We start from the raw sequence: 6,396 nt of genomic DNA, 5'->3' as shown, positions 1-6,396 counted from the left end.
ACTGCTCTTTTTCCATCAGGTGATGAATCAATGCAGGAAAATACAATGACAAAATTCAACATAGTTTCTGATTTAAGAAAATCATGCAACACACTGGGAATAGAAGTAAACTGTTTCATATAATAAAGTCCCTGTATGACAAGTGCACACGTAACTTCATTCTCAACAGTGAACAGTGGTGGTCATACCCAAAAAATTTCACCACACACACAAAAAAAATGAAATGAAGGCATCCAAATTGTAAAGGAAGGTGTAAAATTAGCATTGTGACATATGACATGATCTTATATGTGGAATATTTTACCCCATTAATTTAATGGAGTTTCCTGTTAGCTGAAGAGTTTAATGCATGTATGGATTTGTTTTGCATTGTGTATAAGTTTGCTCATTTCTTGGACAGTGCAGTAATTAAAATGCAGATCTGAGTGAACAGTTTGTGCATGGGTCAGTACGTGGTGTGAGTCCATTTGTGTGTGTGAGGGGGAGCAATTACAGGGTAATAACAGTTTCATTTGTATCTATCATCAGTCCAACTTGTGATATCAAATAGTTTTATTTAAGAAACTCACCTTGTTACATGTACTTACCTCACTTTAATGAAAGCAATTTATTCACAGCAATTCCTTCTTTATGATAAATTGAGTGTGTAACCAAATGTAGGACCACATACTCTTTCTAGGATTCTGAACTGTGAATTGACCTATGAATTAAGGTAGCCACTTAGTTGTCACTGGGTCATTCTGTGGGAGGCGGTGAATTAAGTCCATGGCTTATCAGCTATGACCTTGAGTGACCCTTTCAGCCCCTTTGCAGCTTCCTCCAGGCTCTTCCTGACTCTGAGAGCACTGAGCATGCTCAGTATTCTCATAGCTCTGTCACTCAGGCATGTTTTCTGCTCTTGGCCCCAGAACCTGAAGCAATACACCCCACACAAACCACACATTTTTAACCACGACAGAACTGGTGGTTCAGAGCAACACTACAGGATAAGGAATGACCTTAGTTATGAAAACCATGGAGCTCAGAATGGCCAGCAGGAGGAGCATATGGAGCCCTAGTGTCCTAGAAATGTCCTGGGTCATGGGTGAGAAGGGGGAGGTCGACGTGAGGTCACTGTGCCCAAGTGGTGACTGTGCCCATGACGAGGTCCGTGTCGGGAAGACCCTGTGAGAATGCACACCAGTGGGAATACTCCCATGAGCAGACACTTGTTCTTGTCCAGAAGTAGCTTCACCTTTCTCCTGCTTCCTCCACAGGGGCTCTGGCCCAGGTCACCCTGCAGGAGTCTGGTCCTGGGCTGTTGAGACCCAGCCAGACCCTTATGCTGACCTGCTCCTTCTCGGGGTTCTCACTCAGCACTACTAATATGGGTGTTGGATGGGTCCATCAGCTGCCCGAGAAGACCCTGGAGTGGCTCACACACATTTGGTGGGATGATGAGAAGTATTACAGCCCATCTCTGAATAGCCGGCTCACGATCTCCAAGGACACTTCCAAACACCAGGTGGTCCTAACAATGACCAGCATGGACCCTGCAGACACAGCCACGTATTACTGTGCACGGAGGCCACAGTGACACAGCTCAAGGGGGCTCCTGTACAAGAACCCAGGCTGGTCCTCAGCTGGGCCCCCACGTCTGCAGCACAGGAATGTGTGGCAGGTGGCATTTCCTGCCAGGCTCTGGGGTTCCTCCCCACCCACAGCCTCAGAGCCCCATCTTCCTTTCTCTCCTCTCCTTAGGAGACACATGTCCCTGTTAGTGCCGCATAGAGGTGAGAGGCTGAATTCTGTCTCATCAGCATTCAACCTGACAAGGCCAGGTATGTGGGCACTAGAATCACCCACAGGATACCGCTGTTTCCTGAGCAGCTGTACCTACAAGTGACAGAACACAAACAGAGTCAACTTTGATTAAAACATGGATTTCACATTGAAGTAGCATGAGCTGATACGAAAGCTGAACGAATTCCAGAGTTACATAAACCAAGCTTCTTTTTCCATGAAGAATAAAATTGGTCCAAAATGCATGAATAAAATAATGTGTGAAATGACAACACCGATGGACTGTGCTCTCAGCATGGAGTGTCTGACAGTGGCCGTGCACAGGTGATGTTCAGCAATTTCACACTGGAGTTGTCATGGATAAACCTTCCTCCAGGACTTGATTTTGTACCCCTGAGAGTGATGAGAGCCCACGATAGTGATACACCCAATCCTGGAAACAGAAATCCCTAAGTTTGACTCCAGAAGCACATGGATCACATCTGATGAGCAATCTGGTAGAAAGGATACAGAAAAGTGTCTCTCACACCATCTCAAGTTCAAGTTTGAGCATGAAATCAGAAATGTCAGCATCTTATGAGGACCATACCATGAAAAAGAATCACCCGAGTCTATAAATTTATAATGTAACAAACAGGGCCAGCAGAGTGGTGAGCTGGTTAAGAGTTGGCTTGCAAGCGTGAGCTCTGAGCAGCATGGCCACCAGTTCGGATCCCACATGAGGGCCAGTGACCCTGCGCCCTCTACAGCTAAGATGATGAACAACAGCTCGACCTGGAGCTGGGCTGCCATGAGTCACTGGCAACAGTGTAGGCTGCAGTGAGGCAGCAGTGGGATGTCATGAGCTACAGTGAGAGGCCGCCAGTGGGTGTGAGCTCCCGTGAGCTGCTGTACAATGGCTGGTGACTGTCTGCCTCAGCTGGGAAGAGCACAATGATAATACCAATGGGCCAGTGCAACGACGTCCTCCACAACTAGTCTGAAGAACAAAGGGACAGAAGCTTGTCTGTTTTCTTCCCCGATTCCCCAATGCTGTTCCCTCCCCCAATTCCCCAATAAAATCTTAAAAAAATAAATAAATGAAAGGCGATCTTCAAAACTAAACAAAACAAACAAACGAACAAAAATATTTAACAACATTTTGGTGCCTACATGAGTATCCAGAGAATGAAAAACAAGCCACAGACAAGAATAAAATAATCGCGAATCATGTACCCACCCAATGGCTGTGAACAGAATATAATAACAACCCTGAAAGCTTAACAGAAGAAAAGGAAACAACTGTTTACACACCAGGCAGAGACTTGTACAGACCTCTCAGCTCAGAGGAGACAGAGGTGGGAGAGGAGCGAGGAGAAGTCACTCAGCATCACTGGTCCCTGGGGACATTCAGATCAAGACCCCGGTGAGAGCACAGTGCTCTCATCACGGAGGCTCCGGGGAGGAGAAATTCTGTCACCATCTGGCTGAGCGCCTTTCTCTCGCGCGCCCTTTCCAGGGGAGAGCTCCACTCCCTGCTGGAGGTTCTCTCATTTCCCACAAGGCCCTGAGGTGTGGATGGCTCCCCGAGGGAAGCAAACCCACCAGCTGCTGTGCAGGGACGGTCTCCACCATCGGGGTCTGGAGGGTGCAGCTGGTGTGGGTCTTCCCCAGGGACCAGCAAGGGGGTCGGGTCCCTCAGTCTGTGCATCTGNATTCTGAGTGGTGGGTGGGAATTCTTACCTATGACAGACCTGGGAGGGGGCACAGTTACCAGGGTTAAGAGAGTCAGGAATAGACTGTGGGTGCTGCACGCGGGAAGGGAGGAGTTACAGGGAAGTGAGCTGACCCCGGAGAGCCCTTGAGGAATCACAGCCGAGACTCAGGACAACTACCTCACAGGAGTTTAATCATGAGAATACGTAATATCTCCCCCACACACACGAGCAGACTCACCTGAATCAGCTGACATGGAGCTGCCTCCTCCTCCTCCTCCCCTAACTCTCAGGTGCCTCCCCTCCCACAGACATGGGTTCTCCAAGGGACCCCACTGCAGGTTCCGTGAGTGGGCAATAGTGTGATTGGGCCTTGATTCTGACAACCTGTGGCACAAGATTAGCCCATCTCATGGGTCATCTGCACGGGTCCCATGGGCTGTGAGAAAAAGCAGAGCCAGGGTGCAGGTTCTTCCCTGAGCCCAGACAGGACCCTCCCTGCAGGGCGCAGGCTGGGCTGCAGGGGGTGCTCAGGACCCACCCATCAGGGGCTGCAGCCCCAGGAGAAGGTGGGGAGGGCGCAGGGACAGGGTTTCCTCTGAGGGCCTGGGGTTTCCTTCCTCTTTATAAAAAAATATTTAAACAAGATTTTGGCAAGGACTGCTGAAGTTTATAAATATCCTATTCTATTGGGAGAATTTACCAAACACAATGCACAATAAAATCCAATTTAAAATGGGTTTTCTAGGGTTTCAAGATGTCTTAATAAGATCAACCTGGATGACAAGGATGGTTTTACCAATCAGAAATTTTCAAAATTCAGGCACACACACTTGTCCCAGGATTCTGATATTCAGAGAAAACCGAGAACAGGCTCAGGTGGTCTCCATGTCATTCAAAGTGGGGTTCTCAGTGAGGATCACATCCTGGGGGGCCTTGTTTCTCAGTGGGAGAAGCTCTGTCTGCACAGATTCAGGGACCTGGCAGGGGACATATATCCTCCAACAAGGATTAGGGAGTGGACCCTCAGACACCCACTGAGCATGGTCCCTGTGTCTTCCAGCTTCTCTCAGGTGGTCCAGGGACCCCTGTGTCCTGCAGGAAGCAGCCCCAGCACCCCGGTGGGGACATGTGACAGGGAGCGCTGGGATGTGCATCACCAAACTCCTCCCAGATTTCCTCCTGCATCTGTGGCTGGCAAGCTTCACTGCAGTGAGACTGTATGGGGAGCGTGCTGGAATCCAGGGGCCCCCCACGGGGACCACCTGACTCCCTGGGGCCTGACGTTCAACAAGCACCATCCATGATCGTGATGGTCAGAGAGGGTGTGAGTTTCTACCAAAGTTATTCTAGGAAGGAGCAGATGAGCGCTTGACAACTTTAAGTAAAATGTCAATATGAACTTGTCAATAGACAAGAAAATGTGCCACAGAGTGTCTCTCCTCACATGAATAGTGATCAGCTTTCATTCTGTGTGTAAAAACAAAACAAATTCTAGGGAAAGCTCATCTATGAGTACATGTAGAAGCAACATTAGGAGGAAGCACCATTGGCCCTGAGAATATTGCCAACTGTACAGTAATATGTTGAAGGTAGCTGGACACATTTTAGAGGAAATCATATGCAACATTATGTGCACTCAGAACACATTTTGTAGGCTATGTATGTGTAGATGTGTTTACTTTTCTGAAATGTGAGTATGTGTACGTGTGTGTGGTGTGTGTGTACTGAGAAAGTAGTTTGAGAACCATTATTATAAATAAAATTATGTCCTCATATATTGAGAAATGATTACCACATAAGTTTTGTTATCATTCATCATCTCAAGATACAAAAAAAGTGAGAAGAAAATAAAAGAACAAGAAGAGAAAATGTGTGTGGTTTTCTTGTGCTGAGTACTTGGACGATCTGCTCTCTCAGTCACGTCACCACACCACACAGTCGTGTTAACCAGTCAGCGTGTTGTCATCACATACCCAGTGTCACTTATCCTGTAACTGGAAGTTTGTGCATTTTGATAATCATCAATCAATTCTCTCACTGCCCAACCTCCATCTATGGTAATGACAAATACAATCCCTTTTTGGATGCCATTTTTTAGATTCCACAGATAAGCTAGATCATACAGTAAATGCCTTTCTCTGTGTGACTTACTTAGTTTACCATTATGTCCTCAAGGTCCACTTTCATTGTTGCAAATGGCAGGATTTCCTTGTTTACATAGCTGAATAGTATTCCATCATATACACTTGATTCATGCATTTGTTGCTGGACACTTAGGTTGTTTCCATGTCTTGGCTATGGTACCAAATGCTTCAGTAAACGTGGGAGCACAGATAACTCTGCAACCGATTTTGTTTCCTTTAGATAAATACCTAGAGGTGGGATTCCTGGAGAATATGGTAGTTCTATTTTTAATTTTCTCAGGAGCCTCCATCCTGTTTACCTTGTGGCTGCACCAATTCAATTACCACCAATAGTGCACAAGGTTTCCCTTTTCTGCACATCTGAACCACCATTTTTATCTGTTTTTTGTTGTTGTTAATAGAGATTTTAAACTTTTTTTTTGGTTGTGCTGTTTTGTTTCTGATGGTCAGTTATAGAGGTTCTTTTACAATCTAGATATTATCACACTATCAGATATATAATTTGCAAATATTTCGTACCATTCCATAGGCTCCTTTTCACGATGTTGATTGTGTCTTTTCGATGCAAATACAGTTTTGAGTTTCATCTCTCCTGATTTGTCTGCTTTTGTTCTAGTGGCCTATGTTTTCATATCATATTGAAGAAACTATCGCCAATTCCATTGTCATGAAGCTTTCCTTTATGTGTTCTCTAGGGGTTTCATACTTTTCCACCTTACATTCAGGCCCTTAAACCATTTTGAGATAAGTTTTGTATATGGTCTATGATAGGG

The sequence above is a fragment of the Hipposideros armiger genome, unplaced genomic scaffold (genome assembly GCF_001890085.2).
Source record: "Hipposideros armiger isolate ML-2016 unplaced genomic scaffold, ASM189008v1 scaffold_1912, whole genome shotgun sequence".
Classification (NCBI taxonomy): Eukaryota; Metazoa; Chordata; class Mammalia; order Chiroptera; family Hipposideridae; genus Hipposideros; species Hipposideros armiger.
This window is presented reverse-complemented; position numbering follows the sequence as displayed.